Below are 17813 nucleotides of genomic sequence, written 5' to 3'. Positions count from 1 at the left end.
TCCGAAGACTATCTAGAGCAGAATCCTCTTCTTGCGAACAGTCATCAGCGAACTATGGTAAGGTACTCTTACTTCCATCTGAAGGGGGAAGGGAGAGAGAAGGGGTAAGAACTGGGGAGTTCTTAGTAGGGTCGGGGTTATTAATTACGTTCATTTACTTGGGGTCGATTAGCAAACAAATAACATAATACAGCAAAGCAGTAAACAGAAGATAAAGATAGAAAGAGAAAGTAGAGGCAATAGAAAGTAGAACACAAACAAAAGAATACAATAAAACACAGAAATAGTATGCAAGCAGACAAACATAAAGAAATAAACCACACACAGAAAGGAATGCAACAGAGAAAGATGCGCAGACAAGAATGATGCATGTCTAGTCCTAGTGCAGGTAATGAGCTCATCTGTCGGTTACTAACCCGCTCCCGACATTATCCAGCAACCTCTGTCTGGATAAGGCTTTCCTATTGGCTATACCCCTGTGTACAGGAAATAACCCCTCTGCCACCACAGGGTCCACTGCACGCAGGAAATAACACATCTGCCACTGCAGGGATGTATGCCGACACACCTTCTGTATACAGGAAATAACCCCTCTGCCACTACAGAAATGGAACAGGTGGTCACGGTACTTCTGTAGCAGGAAATAACCCCTCTGCCTTACAGAAATAAAATATGGATCTGTACCGTAGGAAAGCGTTCTCAGTGATCACACCATTATGTATCTGACTGCCTCACTGCTGCAGATGATCATACATGTATATCTGGAGTTGCCTTAACGCAACAAATGAATAAACACATCTCTTAGGCCTACAGAAATAACACCTCTGTAAGTGAACTTTGACTTACAGAAATAGCGCCCCTGTAAGTGAACTTCGGCTTACAGGTATCACAACTCTCTGTAGGTAAACTTCGGCCTACAGGAGCAACACCCTGAGATACACAATTGATATTCACTGCAGGTGAACTTCGGCCTACAGGAATAACAACTCACTGTAGGTGAACTTGGGCCTACAGGACCTCTAGGGCCAATGGAAAAGCAGCAGATGAACATCCAACCGAACATCATGCTACAAGGCTTAACTCTTTATTCTTATACTCTTCTCTTTATATCTCTTTACTCTGTTCTGGATTCTCTTTTCTCTGTATCTCTCTACTCTGCTCTAATTTCTCTATTTAACGTATGTATTTAAAGCTTATGTAAATTTCAGTATGAATAGTTAGTCTGTCCCAGGTATAGGTTCATTAAGTCTATACTGAAACAGTTTAACTTTTCATATAATACCTAACCCTAGTCGTGACTCAAGTACTAACTAAGTTGCTCTAGTTCGTTCACTAGTCTGTGTCTGTTTTTCTGTCGTTAAAACACTAGTAACATATTTATTATGAGAATAGAACATTTATAATGAGGCCTTAGCATTGCTAAATTCATCAGAGAGTGCTAGTGCTAAGCTGTACCAGTAAACCGTAAACCCGGTTATACCGATTTTCTGTTTTTAACAAAAATAGACCAGATAACCTTATAATGTCACTCAAGCATTTTCTAATACTAATATAATGATAATATTATACTATTGTCTCTCTCCTCTCATGAATCGAGTCTGGTTCGTCAAACAGAGACTATTTACGAAAATCAGAATCAAAACTGCCAACCGATACGGTTCAAAAACTAGGTTCTTCGCGATTGTATTATCGAGCTTGCCTCAAAGGAGGTTCTAGCTTAAAGATGACATAATGATAATGAGGATTGAGATGCTTGATGATATAGCAGAGGTGTTCCCTTTACTGATCTTCCGGAGAAATCCGTACTTTCAGAAAAGATCTCATGTACTCAAAAATCAGGGTTGTTACATTCTACCCTCCTAAAAGAAAATTTTGCCCTCAAAATTTCAGTTACCTAGGAATAAATGCGGGTAATCAGCTTTCATCTTATCTTCCAGTTCCCAAGTGTGCTCTTCTTCTCCTCTTGGTTCCCATGCTACTTTGACTAAGCGAACAGTCTTGCCTTTTAACTGTTTATCACTTCTTTCTACGATCTGAACCGGTGATGCTTGATATGTCAAATCATTTCATAACTGTACTGTCTCTGGTTGTAAAACGTGACTCTTGTCGGGAATATATTTCTTAAGTTGCGAGACATGAAAAACATCATGAAGGTTTGATAAATAAGGAGGAAGGACTTTTTGATAAACTACTAGACCGACTCTTTTAAGTATTTGGAAAGGTTCTATGTATCGTGGGTTAAGCTTTTTAGTCTTAAGGGCTCTACCTATTCCAGTAATCAAGGTTACTTCTAGAAAGACACGGTTTCCGTCACTAAACTCTAAGGGTCTACATCTATTATCGGCATAGCTCTTTTGGCGGCCTTATGCTGTCTGGATCTTCCGACGAATCTCCTTTATCTTCTCAGTAGTTTCTTACACTAAGTTTGGACCTAAGACACTAGCTTCTCCATCGTCATTCCAACACAATGGTGTCCGACATCTTCTTTTGTAGAGAGCTTCATATGGTGCCATCCCGATACTTTATTGGCAACTGTTGTTGTAGACAAATTCGACCAACAGCAAATACTTATCCCAGCTGCTTTGGTTGTCTATCATACATGATCGTAACATGCCTTCTAATGTCTGGATTGTCTGCTCTGATTGTCCGTCTGTCTGAGGATGGTATGCTGTATTCATGTACAATTCTGTTCCCAACACTTTCTGGAAAGCTCTCCAGAATCTAGATGTAAACATCGGATCTCGATCTGAAACAATTAACAAAGGTATCCCGTGCAATCGTATGATTTCTTGAATATATATCCGTGCCAGCCTTTCTAAAGTATAGTCAACTCGAATCAGAAGGAAGTGCGCTGACTTTGTCAACCTGTCCACAATTACCCAGATGGCATCGTGTCCTGTTGAGGTCCTTGGCAATCCCGTGACAAAATCCATAGAAATCTGCTCCCATTTCCATTGTGGTATTTCTAAGGGTTGCAGGGTTCCTGACAGCTTCTGATGTTCCACCTTCATCTTCTGGCAGGTTAAACATTTTGAGACATAATCGGCTACTTCTTTCTTTAAGCCCGGCCACCAGAACATTTGTTTCAAATCTCGATACATCTTTGTCACCCCAGGATGCATAGAAAATCTACTTTGGTGAGATTCAGCAAGAATCTTTTGTCGCAATTCTCCAGAGTTAGGCACACAAATTCTGTTCTTGTACTTCCATAGGCCACTACGATCCTATCTCACAGCTTCTTCAGCTCTGCAAGCAATGGTGACATCCAGTACAGTGCTATGGAAATCGGTCCGGCTCCAGGTACTAGATCAATGCTGAATTCTATCTCTCGCTGAGGAGGAGACTCAGGTATGTCGTCCAAGAAAACATCAGGAAATTCCTTCATCATTCAGATTCGTTCTAAGCTTAATTCACTACCATTTGAGCTAGCCGCTAACAGAACGTACCCCTCACAATCACTCCCGCCTAAGGTAACTCTTACAGAATTCAGATATAAGGTGTGGGACAGAAATGGTTTAGTACATAGACTATCAGATAGAATAACAACAGTTCTTTTAAAATAATCAAGGAAAACATGATACTTAGATAACCAATCTAATCCTAAAATAACTTCTAAACCATATGGAGGCAAACAGATTAGATAGTGTATAAAAGTCCTGATCCTAATAGCGAATGGTACTTGCAGGCACACTAAACTGGTCAAAGCATGTGGGGATGCAGGTGTATGGACAGTCAAGTAAAAATTCAATTTAAAGAAATATAATCCTAACTCGTGAGCAATAGTTAGAGAAATAAAGAATACGATGCACCCGAATCATACAGTGCAGTTAGAAATCGATTCTTGACATAACACTGACCTTGAATGAGGGCGTCCGATTGCACAACATCGTTAGCTGCATAAGCTCTATCTCTTTAGCATCACGCACTGCTCTTGGAAAATATTTCTTGTAGAAATCATCTTTAAAAATATCCCAAGGAATGTCACCTTCATTACGTTGTAGCAGTCGCTGTATCCCTTGCCACCAGTACTCAGCTTCTCCCTCGAGCATATAAGTAGCAAACTCCACGTGTTGTCCTTCCAGAACATGCTGCGTTCTCAGTGATCGTTTAATACCTCGAAACCAGTTATCAGTGTCAGTTGCAACGAGTGTACCCTTGAACTTAGGTGGATTAACCTTCAGAAAGGTCGCAAGGGTCATAGGTCTTCCAGGATGCCCTAAGTTGTTCTCATCATTCCCATTATCTTCTCCGTATTCATTCTCGTTTCCATTCTCACTCCGAGACGTTCAACAGCCCTAGCCGCTGCTACAGCAGCTTCACGCACTACTTCAGCCACGTTGTTCATGGTAGCCATAAACGTTTCCTATTCCCTCTCGTAGTTAACATTAGGAATTCCTTCCCGTACGCTTCGTCTCCGTGAACCCATTAGAGTCTTGTTCACACCAAACAATCATTGTTAAGGTGATCAGTCTCCCAAGAGATATTATATATATATATATATATATATATATATATATATATGTTGCTTAATGCAACCCAAGAGATATTATATATATATTTGTTACTTAATGCAACCCAAGAGATGTTTGTTTATTTATCGTTGCCCTAAGGCAACCCAAGAGTAATTTTCCGTTCCAAAGAGTATATTTCCTACGAGTAGAAAGCAGAGGCTGTCTCAATAGAGCTGCTAATAATTATATGCGCATTTATTTGAACGGAAAATCGTATCCGGGAAATTGTAACGACCCAATTTCTGGTACGTCATGATCATACTAGAAGCTGAGCGCTACCAACTTGTCTACCTATCTATTATCTATTATTTATTATATGAGCCTGATTCGTTGTTAAAAGCGTAGTTATTTTACGCGGTACTTTTTTTTTAAAACATTTGGATTAATAGACGAAATCATTCATAAGCAATTCACAACTGATAGCAGGTAAAACAGTTATAAACAACCACACATAAATACATCTCAAGTAGTTAACAACATTCAGTGATTCAGCCTTTATTATAGTATATAGTTTTAGTTAGAACACCCCTAGATATAGCTAGATAATAACTATATACATATATATACATACAAAATCCCAAGCCCTGACCTGTTCAAGAAGTCCCTAAGCTGGCGCTCAGGCTAGCCTAGACTCTATACTCACCTAGTCCCTCTAAACTACTAAAGCGAGGGAAACTACGTTCTAGATCTTCAAAACTCAAGTCAAGTGGAACGTCATCAAAAGATAGAACATCATCTGCTACTCCTCTGCACGATCAGACTTTTCCACAAGACGTCTCTCTGGTACCTCATGAAGTAGCCACTCAATAGGAATCTCGTACACAGGATTTAGGTTAAAGTGCGCTTACGAACGGGGTGCAGACATTGGCTGGTCTCACAGTATATACATGTAAACAGAGAACGATATTTACCCTAGACTCCGAAGACTATCTAGAGCAGAATCCTCTTCTTGCGAACAGTCATCAGCGAACTATGGTAAGGTACTCTTACTTCCATCTGAAGGGGGAAGGGAGAGAGAAGGGTAAGAACTGGGGAGTTCTTAGTAGGGTCGGGGTTATTAGTTACGTTCATTTACTTGGGGTCGATTAGCAAACAAATAACAGAATACAGCAAAGCAGTAAACAGAAGATAAAGATAGAAAGAGAAAGTAGAGGCAATAGAAAGTAGAACACAAACAAAAGAATACAATAAAACACAGAAATAGTATGCAAGCAGACAAACATAAAGAAATAAACCACACACAGAAAGGAATGCAACAGAGAATGATGCGCAGACAAGAATGATGCATGTCTAGTCCTAGTGCAGGTAATGAGCTCATCTGTCGGTTACTAACCCGCTCCCGACATTATCCAGCAGCCTCTGTCTGGATAAGGCTTTCCTATTGGCTATACCCCTGTGTACAGGAAATAACCCCTCTGCCACCACAGGGTCCACTGCACGCAGTAAATAACACATCTGCCATTGCAGGGATGTATGCCGACACACCTTCTGTATACAGGAAATAACCCCTCTGCCACTACAGAAATGGAACAGGTGGTCACGGTACTTCTGTAGCAGGAAATAACCCCTCTGCCTTACAGAAATAAAATATGGATCTGTACTGTAGGAAAGCGTTCTCAGTGATCACACCATTATGTATCTGACTGCCTCACTGCAGCAGATGATCATACATGTATATCTGGAGTTGCCTTAACGCAACAAATGAATAAACACATCTCTTGGGCCTACAGAAATAACACCTCTATAAGTGAACTTCGGCTTACAGAAATAGCGCCCCTGTAAGTGAACTTCGGCTTACAGGTATCACAACTCTCTGTAGGTAAACTTCGGCCTACAGGAGCAACACCCTGAGATACACAATTGATATTCACTGTAGGTGAACTTCAGCCTACAGGAATAACAACTCACTGTAGGTGAACTTGGGCCTACAGGACCTCTAGGGCCAATGGAAAAGCAGCAGATGAACATCCAACCGAACATCATGCTACAAGGCTTAACTCTTTATTCTTATACTCTTCTCTTTATATCTCTTTACTCTGTTCTGGTTTCTCTTTTCTCTGTATCTCTCTACTCTGCTCTAATTTCTCTATTTAACGTATGTATTTAAAGCTTATGTAAATTTCGGTATGAATAGTTAGTCTGTCCCAGGTATAGGTTCATTAAGACTATATTGAAACAGTTTAACTTTTCATATAATACCTAACCCTAGTCGTGACTCAAGTACTAACTAAGTTGCTCTAGTTCGTTCACTAGTCTGTGTCTGTTTTTCTGTCGTTAAAACTTTACAGACTTTTCTTTGGTTTTTATCTTTTCTTTAACTTTTTATCTTTCCTTTATCTTTGCCTCACTAATATGTTCTTACCACTCCCTAAGTGTTTTATGAAGGTAATTATCAGATTCTGCGCTTAAAGTTGTCTTTCTAAAGCTTTTACAGAAAACTGCCTTTTCTGCATTATTTTATTATTTTTATTAAAATATTATTTTTAATTAAATATTATTATTTAATATTTTATTATTATTTATTATTTTATTATTAAATTTTCGAAAATTAACTTACTTTTACATTTAACCTTTAAAATTGTAAAAACATCTCTAAAAATTATTTTCTGAGCTACTAGCATAAATGAAACTAGTAACATATTTATTATGAGAATAGAACATTTATAATGAGGCCTTAGCATTGCTAAATTCATCAGAGAGTGCTAGTGCTAAGCTGCACCAGTAAACCGTAAACCCGGTTAAACCGATTTTCTGTTTTTAACAAAAATAGACCAGATAACCTTATAATGTCACTCAAGAATTTTCTAATACTAATATAATGATAATATTATACTATTATCTCTCTCCTCTCATGAATCGAGTCCGGTTCGTCAAACAGAGACTATTTACGAAAATCAGAATCAAAACTGCCAACCGATACGGTTCAAAAACTAGGTTCTTCGCGATTGTATTATCGAGCTTGCCTCAAAGGAGGTTCTAGCTTAAAGATGACATAATGATAATGAGGATTGAGATGCTTGATGATATAGCAGAGGTGTTCCCTTTACTGATCTTCCGGAGAAATCCATACTTTCAGAAAAGATCTCATGTACTCGAAAATCAGGGTTGTTACAGAAATCGTGAACTCGTGACCGGATAAATGTCGGGAATGCAGGTGCTAACCGACACATGAGCTCATGGCCTGCGCTAAGGCTAGACATGCATCATTCTTGTCTGTGCATCATTCTCTGTTGTATTCCTTTCTGTGTGTGATCTAGTTCTTTATGTTTGTCTGCTTATATGCCATTTCTGTGTTTTATTTTCTTGTATTCTTTTGTTTGTGTTCTGCTTTCTGTTGTCTCTACTTTCTCTTCCTATCTTTATTTTCTATTTACTGCTGCGCTATATTATGTTATCCATCTACTAATCAACCCCAAATAAATGAACGTAACTAATAACCCCAACCTTACTAAGAACTCCCCAGTTCTTACCCCTTCTCTCTCCCTTCCCCCTTCAGATGGAAGTAAGAGTTCCTTTCCGTAGTTCGCTGACGATTGTACGAAAAAAGGGATTCCACTCTAGGCAGTCTTCCGAGTTTAGGGTGAATATCGTTCTCTGATTATATGTATATACTGTGAGACCAGCCAACGTCTGCACCCCGTTCGTATGCCCACTTTAACCTAAATCCTGTGTACGAGATTCCTATTGTGTGGCTACTTCATGAGGTACCAGAGAGACGTCCTGTGGAAAAGTCTGATCGTGCAGAGGAGTAGCAGATGATGTTCTATCTTTTGATGACGTTCCACTTGACTTGAGTTTTGAAGACCTAGAACATACTTTCCCTCGCTTTAGTATTTTAGAGGGACTAGGTGAGTATAGGGTCTAGGCTAGGCTAGGTGCCAGCTTAGGGAATTTCGATGACTTGTGCCTTCGTGATGATCTGATGAGTTCAATAGTTCCGCTGGAGATACGTAATTTTGCCGAGTTAGTCAACAAGAGCAAGTTAGTGGAAGAATGTATTAAGAAAGTGATTGTGGCCAAGGTGAGTCACCAAGGATTTCCACCAAGGTGTCTTAGCAATCATCAGGCAGCTGGGAGAAGGGTGCATTTTAAAGCGCGTGGCATACGACAACATAAGAACCTACAAGTTAGTAACATTACTGCTCGCCGTACGGGTAAGAATGGAGGTAAAGTAAGGCAAGGCAATGGTAAACGAGCCCGTCAGGCTTACATAAATCCTGCATGTAAGCAATGCAGAAAAGAGCATAGTAACAGGTCTTGCCAGTTTGGATCACCTAACTGCTATGCTTGTGGAGAACTTAGATACGTTGCCAAGGATTGTCCAAAGGGATTTACTCAAAATTCAGTCAGAACCCAGCAACAAGGACGAGTGTTTGCTATCACTATTGACGATGTTGTGCAATCGAACGCCCTCATTCAAGGTCAGGTTATGTCAAGAATTGATTTCTAACTGTACTGTATGATTTGGGTGCATCACATTCTTTATTTCTCTAACTATTGCTCACGAGTTAGGATTATATTTCTTTAAATTGAATTTTTACTTGATTGTCTATACACCTGCATCCCAAAATGCTTTGACCAGTTTAGTGTGCCTACGAGTACCATTCGCTATTAGGAACAGGACTTTTATACACCATCTAATTTGTTTGCCTCTATATGGTTTTGAAGTTATTTTAGGATTAAATTGGTTATCTAAGTATCATGTTTTCCTTGATTATTTTAAAAGAACTACTGTTATTCCATCTGATAGTCTATGTACTAAACCATTTCTGTCCCACACCTTATATCTGAATTCTATAAGAGTTACCTTAGGCGGGAGTGATTGTGAGGGGTACGTTCTGTTAGCGGCTAGCTCGAATGATAGTGAATTAAGCTTAGAACGAATCTGAATGATGAAGGAATTTCCTGATGTTTTCTTGGACGACATACCTGAGTCTCTTCCTCAGTGAGAGATAGAATTCAGCATTGATCTAGTACCTGGAGCCGGACTGATTTCCATAGCACTGTACTGGATGTCACCATTACTTGCAGAGCTGAAGAAGCTGTGAGACAGGATCGTAGTGGCCTATAGAGGTACAAGAACATAATTTGTGTGCCTAACTCTGGAGAATTGCAACAAATTCTTGCTGAAGCTCCCCAAAGTAGACTTTCTATGCATCCTGGGTGACAAAGATGTATCAAGATTTGAAACAAATGTTCTGGTGGCTAGGCTTAAAGAAAGAAGTAGCTGATTATGTCTCAAAATGTTTAACCTGCCAGAAGATTAAGGTGGAACATCAGAAGCTGTCAGGAACCCTGCAACCCTTAGAAATACCACAATGGAAATGGGAGTAGATTTCTATGGATTTTGTCACGAGATTGCCAAGGACCTCAACTGGACACGATGCCATCTAGGTAATTGTGGACAGGTTGACAAAGTCAGCGCACTTCCTTCCGATTCGAGTTGACTATACTTTAGAAAGGCTGGAACGAATATATATTCAAGGAATCATATGACTACATGGGATACCTTCATAAATTGTCTCAGATCGAGTTTCGAGGTTTACTACTAGATTTTAGGGAGCTTTTCAGAAAGCGTTGGAAACAGAATTTCACACGAGTATAGCATACCATCCTCAGATAGACGGACAATCAGAGCAGACAATCCAGACGTTAGAAGACATGTTACGATCATGTATGATAGACAACCAAAGCAGCTGGGATAAGTATTTGCTTTTGGTCAAATTCGTCTACAACAACAGTTTCCAATAAAGTATCGGGATGGCACCATATGAAGCTCTCTATGGAAGAAGATGTCAGACACCATTGTGTTGGAATGACGATGGAGAAGCTAGTGTCTTAGGTCCAGACTTAGTGTAAGAAACCATTGAGAAGATAAAGGAGATTCGTCGGAAGATCCAGACAGCACAAGGCCGTCAAAAGAGCTATGCCGATAATAGACGTAGACCCTTAGAGTTTAGTGACGGAAACCATGTCTTTCTTAAAGTAACCCCGACTACTAGAATAGGTAGAGCCCTTAAGACTAAAAAGCTTAACCCTCGATACATAGGACCTTTCCAAATACTTAAAAGAGTCGGTCTAGTAGCTTATCAAGTAGCCCTTCCTCCATATCTGTCAAATCTTCATGATGTTTTTCATGTCTCGCAACTTAAGAAATATATTCCCGACGAGAGTCATATTTTACAACCAGAGACAGTACAGTTACGAAACGATTTGACATATCAAGCATCACCAGTTCAGATCGTAGAAAGAAGTGATAAGCAGCTGAGAGGCAAGACTGTTCACTTAGTCAAAGTAGCATGGGGACAAAGAGGAGAAGAAGAGCACACTTGGGAATTGGAAGATAAGATGAAAGTTGATTACCCGCATTTATTCTCAGATAACTGAAATTTTGAGGGCAAAATTTTCTCTTAGGAGGGTAGAATGTAACAACCCCGATTTTCAAGTACGCGAGATCTTTTCTGAAAGTATGAATTTCTCCGGAAGATCAGTAAGGGGAAAACCTTTAATATATCATCAAGAATCTTAATCCTCATTGTCATTATGTCATCTTTAAGTTAGAACCTTTTCCGAGACAAGCTCGATAACGCGGTCGCGAAGAACCTAGTTTTTGAACCGTATCGGTTCCTGAGATATTTTAATATTATTTTAATCCACCTCCAAGCTAACCAATCACAACTCACCCTACACCCCCAAAACCCCCAAGGCTGGCTCATTTTCACTTTGTGGCCGAAAATAGGTAGAGAGAAAAAGAGAGAAAAGTTCTTGGTTCCAAATCTTCAAAGCTTGATTTCTACTGAACTAAAACTCAAATCAAAATTCCAATCCGACCAAAATGATTCTCTCTTCTTTCTCTACATGATCATATGACTAATCAAAGCTGGGATCAAGGTGAGTTGGCTGCACCATCTCTCTTTTGATTCGGTTTCAAGGAAACATGTTTAAATACGTGTTTTCTTGATGTGATTTAGGAGGAAAAAGTGCTTAAGGACCACCTGAAAGTTTGATTGAATTAGGAGCAGCAAGACCAGGTAGGGTGTCACAAAATTAATCTTGATTATTTGTGTTTGAGTTGTTTGAATATTGTATTATTTGGCTGCGCTAAAAATTGGTTGCATATATGATTGATTCTTGGTGAAAATTTGGTGAAATTTTGATGAAATTTGATGAAATTCAAGCTTTAAAGTTCATGTTTTTGGGCAGCTGAAAAAATGAAACCCTAAGCTTAAATTCAGGTTCAATTTATTTTGAAATCATGTAGAAAAGATGGGGTTTTAGTGGCTGCAATTTTATTTTGAATTATGGTAAAAATCAGTTGCTGAAAAGACTGAAAAACGGGTAAAAACAGAGAAAGAATCTGAAGAATTTATGAAGAACACGAAGAACACTTTGAGTGTGGTGAAGAACAATGAAGAACACCTTTTATATCTTAGAAAGGGCAAGGAAGTGATTATTTTGGTGTTTGAGGGGTTATTTGGTAATTTCTGAAAGTTAGGATGGTAAAAGTAGAAATATTAAAAGTTACGGGTGGTAAAAAGTGAATTTTAAAAGTTAAAAGGTAAAGTTAAGGTAATTTTAGAAAATTTACTAATAAAATAATAAATAATAATAAAATATTAAATAATAATATTTAATTAAAAATAATATTTTAATAAAAATAATAAAATAATGCAGAAAAGGCAGTTTTCTGTAAAAGCTTTAGAAAGACAACTTTAAGCGCAGAATCTCATAATTACCATCATAAAACACTTAGGGAGTGGTAAGAACATATTAGTGAGGCAAAGATAAATAAAAGATAAAAAGTTGAAGAAAAGATAAAAACTAAAGAAAAGTCTGTAAGGTGTTAATAATAGAAAAACAGACAGAAATTAGTGAACGAACTAGGGCAACATAGTTAGTCCTTGAGTTGCAACTAGGGTTAGGTATTATATGAAAAGTTAAACTGTTTCATTATAGACTTAATGAACCTATACTTGGAACAAGCGAACTATTCATACTGAAATTTACATAAACTTTAAATACATATGTTAAGCAGAGAAACCAGAGCAGAGTAGAGAAACACAGAAAATAGAGTAACCAGAGTAAAGTAAAGAGATCACTGTGAAGTAGCTAGGTGGTAAGAAGACTAGCTCGGGCTTGAACGTATAGGCTGCACTTTGGATCACAATAGGTGGAGTCTCTAAAAGCCTTCTAGGAGCATGAGACTAAAGAAGTCTGGCATCAGTTGGTGTGAATGACTCCGGCCCAAAGGTTAGCGAATCCGACTTCCATTCTTTTTTAGTCGAGTCAGGAGATCCGCCTTTCAGTCGAACAGCTTCAGTCCAATCATGAGTTCGGACTTTGGCCCTTGATTCGGACTAGCAATTAGGGGATCGTCCTCGGAAAAAGAGCTCAACAGCCTTAGATTTTTGCATGCCGACTTTGGATCAAACCACTTCTTTGGCAGAGCACTCCAATCAGTAGAGACACAGGAATCGAATATGGCAGCTAAAAAGATCGATTTGGGTGTGTTAAACATAGTTGTCTGATCCATTTGAGGTAGTCCCAACTTCTTCCGCTGTGAACAAATCCCCGGCATCATGATCCGCTGCTCAGATCAGATGCATCTATAGTAACGAACAGCTCTTCCGCAAGCCGTAAGGTACAGGGTCCAGAACTTCCATTTTCTTTCTTCCACACGAGGAACATAGTCGCGGTTGTCGCTTCGCTCCCTTTGCCACCGGGCATCGAGATCAAATCAGAGCTCAAACCTAGATTGCGCGAGATCTTTAAACGAGGAAATTCAACGATAGAACAAGAAGCATGCTATGGGAACTCAAAGGAACTGGCACTCTGTATGTGCTGCTATGATACTAAGCTCTTACTGCTCTCTTATGCCATTACGCTTACTTGAGCTAGCTCTTATCGGTAGGACGGAGAAAAGAGAACTAACTAACCTTAGATCTCTGGTCGGCTATCAGTAAAGGAACCTTCTGGCCGGTTAGGTTAAGCAAAGAGCGCTGGCAGGGATTCTTTCCTGAAAGTGCGAACGTGAAAGAGCCCCTAGGTTAACATCAGTTAGCCGTGAAGAACGCAGGTAACCTTACCGGGCTTTATTCGTGAAAGTCAGCTCTGGCTTTCGGCTCCTATTCTGCCGCTGTTCGTATTAGTTATTCACGATTTTTCCCTTTAATGGTATCGATCGATAGGGAATCACCTTCCTCGAACTATCCATAGCTGGAGCTTACTAGAGAGCCGTCAAGAAGCATCCAACCAATCCAGTTTCACCAATCCTGTTAGGCTGTTTTGGAAAGCCAGCGAGCTTTAGGGCAAGGAAGTCAAATTGTTGATGCGGAGAATGCCCTCTTTCTCTTTTAAGGATCAAGAGTTTCCCACGTACACAGAATCGAATGCTAGTTCGTACCCAAGGGATTCTATCTTCCTAGATGGGCTTGTTCTTGAATGCGCAGGGATTGGGACTAAGAAGACTGCTGCCATTCCATTCAGGTAATGCTATTGTGAATGTCCGATCAATAGCAAGAGTGCTGTGGCACTTCTTAATGACTTTCCTGTTGAGCATAACTTCTGGAGGATTTGAGATGGATTTGCTCTAGAATCATCAGTTTACTAATCGAATTGGATAGGAATTCCCGGTGCGGAATAGAAAGAGCCCTTTCCTTGAGTAGGACGAGGTCAAATGGCACGAGTGAGCTTATTAAAGCGCGAGTCCTAGAGGAGGATCAAGGGGGTCAGATCCCCGGGTGGGACAAATCTGGTCTTTGTCTTTGCAAGGGAAAAAAGACAGACGTGATCATCCAACGTGATTACTCGGATCGCTTTTCCTGTTCACGACTCCGACCTTCTTTCATCAGCTGGTAGTCTTTCCTTGGCTTGTAGTTTCAGCGAGTTGGTCTAAAGTAGATCCTAATTCTAGATTTTTTAGCACACAAGGAAGCTTCCTTTTGTTAAGGAAAACTCAATAGCTCAATAACTAGCCAACGGGAAAGGAATCTATAGATCAGGGAAGATCTCACTGATGAGTTAGGAGCAGGAGTCTGGTAGCTAGGTAGCTGGGGAGTTAGGAAGCAAGTGTGAAAGCATCTCTTCTTTTTGCTATTTCCAGAGGTAGTTCAAAGAGAGGGGAGCTGGAGCTCAGAGCACTCTCAAGTGAGTTGGCAGGGACAGGGTCTTCTATCAGGACTCGCAGACAACTTCCAATGCCTTCCAGGCAGAATGAAAAAGCTATTTAAGGTCCAAAAGGGACTATCTTCATTGTAAAGAAGCTATCCTTTCTTGCTATCCTTTCTATATATATGTTGCTTAATGCAACCCAAGAGATATTATATATATATTTGTTACTTAATGCAACCCAAGAGATGTTTGTTTATTTATCGTTGCCCTAAGGCAACCCAAGAGTAATTTTCCGTTCCCAATAGTATATTTCCTGCGAGTAGAAAGCAGAGGCTGTCTCAATAGAGCTGCTAATAATTATATGCGCATTTATTTGAACGGAAAGTCGTATCCGGGAAATCGTGAACTCGTGACCGGATAAATGTCGGGAATGCAGGTGCTAACCGACACATGAGCTCATGGCCTGCGCTAGGGCTAGACATGCATCATTCTTCTATGCGCATCATTCTCTGTTGTATTCCTTTCTGTGTGTGATCTACTTCTTTATGTTTGTCTGCTTGTATGCCATTTCTGTATTTTATTTTCTTGTATTCTTTTGTTTGTGTTCTGCTTTTTGTTGTCTCTACTTTCTTTTCCTATCTTTATTTTCTGTTTACTGCTGCGCTATATTATGTTATCCGTCTACTAATCAACCCCAAATAAATGAACGTAACTAATAACCCCAACCCTACTAAGAACTCCCCAGTTCTTACCCCTTCTCTCTCCCTTCCCCCTTCAGATGGAAGTAAGAGTTCCTTTCCGTAGTTCGCTGACAATTGTATGCAAAAAGGGATTCCACTCTAGGCAGTCTTCCGAGTTTAGGGTGAATATCGTTCTCTGATTATATGTATATACTGTGAGACCAGCCAACGTCTGCACCCCGTTCGTATGCGCACTTTAACCTAAATCCTGTGTACGAGATTCCTATTGTGTGGCTACTTCATGAGGTACCAGAGAGACGTCCTGTGGAAAAGTCTGATCGTGCAGAGGAGTAGAAGATGATGTTCTATCTTTTGATGACATTCCACTTGACTTGAGTTTTGAAGACCTAGAACATATTTTCCCTCGCTTTAGTATTTTAGAGGGACTAGGTGAGTATAGGGTCTAGGCTAGCCTAGGTGCCAGCTTAGGGACCTCTTGAACAGGTCAGGACCTGGGATGTTGTATGTATATATATGTATATAGATATTATTTAGCTATATCTAGGGGTGTTCTAACTAACAGTCTATATGCTAATAAAGGCTGAATCACCAAATGTTGTCAACTACTTGTGATGTATTTTTGTATGGTTGTTTATAACTGTTTTTTCTGTTATTACTTGTGAATTGATTATAAATGATTCTGTCTATTAATCCAAACATTTTCAAAAACAAAAAAAATACACCACGCAAATTAACTACGCGTTTAACAACGAATCAGGCTCATATGATAAATAATAGATAATAATTAGGAAGACAAATCGGTAGCACTCAGTTTCCGGTATGATCTAGACATATTGAAAATTGGGTCGTTACACCGAATGCCCAAAGGAGGAGGAGGACGTGAATCCCAGTGAGGAAGACCTCATGGGACGTCCTTTGGACAGAAGGGAGTTTCCCTTTAAGGAACTAAAGGAATCTGAGGCTCATACAGAGACCATAGAGATTCCATTGAACTTTCTTCTTCCATTCATGAGCTCTGATGAATATTCTTCCTCTGAAGATGATTAAGACATCACTAAAGAGCAAGTTGCTAAATATCTAGGAGCAATCATAAAGCTGAATGCTAAGTTATTTGGTATTGAGACATGGGAGGATGAACCCCCCCTGTTAACCAATGAACTGAATGCATTAATGAGGCAGACATTACCTCAGAAGAAACTGGATCCCGAAAATTCTTCATACCTTGTACCGTATGCACGATGACCTTTAAAAAAGCTCTGTGTCACCTGGGGTCAGGGATACACCTCATGGCACTCTCTGTAATAGAGAAACTGGGAATCTTTGAGGTACAAGCTGTAAGAATCTCACTAGAGATGGCAGACAAATCCATAATAGGCTTATGGACTAGTAGAGGACGTGCTAGTGAAGGTTGAAAGCCTTTACATCCCTGCTGATTTCATAATCCTAGACATTGGGAAGGATGAGGATGAATCCATCATCCTTGGCAGACCCTTCCTGGCCACAGCAAAAGCTGTGATTGATGTTGACAGAGGAGAGTTGGTCCTTCAGTTGAATGAAGACTACCTTGTATTCAAGACTCAAGGTTTTCCTTCTGTAACCATGGAGAGGAAGCATGAAAAGCTTCTCTCAATACAGAGTCAAACAAAACCCCCACATTCAAACTCTAAGTTTGGTGTTGGGAAGCCACAACCAAACTCTAAGTTTGGTGTTAAGAGGCCCCAACATTGCTCTGATTTTCTGTGAGGCTCCATGAGAGCTCACTGTCAAGCTATTGACATTAAAGAAGCAATTGTTGGAAGGCAATCCAATGTTATTTAATTATATCTATTTATTTTCAATTGCTATTTTATGTTTTCTTTAGGTTGATGATCATGTGAAGTCATAAAAACTACTAAAAAATCAAAAACAGAATGAAAAGTAGCATTAAAAATAGCTCACCCTAGAGGAAGAGCTTACTGGCATTTAAACGCCAGTAAGAAGCATCAAACTAGCGTTTAACGCCAGAAAGAAGCATCAAGCTGGCGTTAAACGCCAGAAACAAGCACGAGACTGGTGTTTAACGCCAGAACAGAGCATGGAATTGGCGTTTAACACCAAGAATGGGAGAAAAGCTGGCGTTAAATGCCAGAAACAAGCAGCAAGCTGGCGTTTAATGCCAGACATGCATTCTAAGGGCGTTTTGCACGCCTACTTGGAGCAGGGATGCTAAGTCCTTGACCCCTCAGGATCTGTGGACCCCACAGGATCTCCACCTACCACACCTCTTCTTCTCTCCTCTTCACACCCTTTCATAACACTCTTCCCCAAATAACCCTCACCAATCACATCCATAACTCTTCCCCAAATACCCTTAACCACTCACTGATGCACAGAAACTTGTCTCTCAACAATTTTTCTTCGGCAAGTATACCGAATTGTCGTCAAGTAAAAACTCACAATAGAGTGAGGTCGAATCCCACAGGGATTGATTGGTCAAGCAACTTTAATTGGA

The sequence above is a fragment of the Arachis ipaensis genome, chromosome B10 (genome assembly GCF_000816755.2).
Source record: "Arachis ipaensis cultivar K30076 chromosome B10, Araip1.1, whole genome shotgun sequence".
Taxonomy (NCBI): Eukaryota; Viridiplantae; Streptophyta; class Magnoliopsida; order Fabales; family Fabaceae; genus Arachis; species Arachis ipaensis.
The sequence above is the reverse complement of the archived record's forward strand: the minus strand, read 5'-3'. Positions refer to the sequence as shown.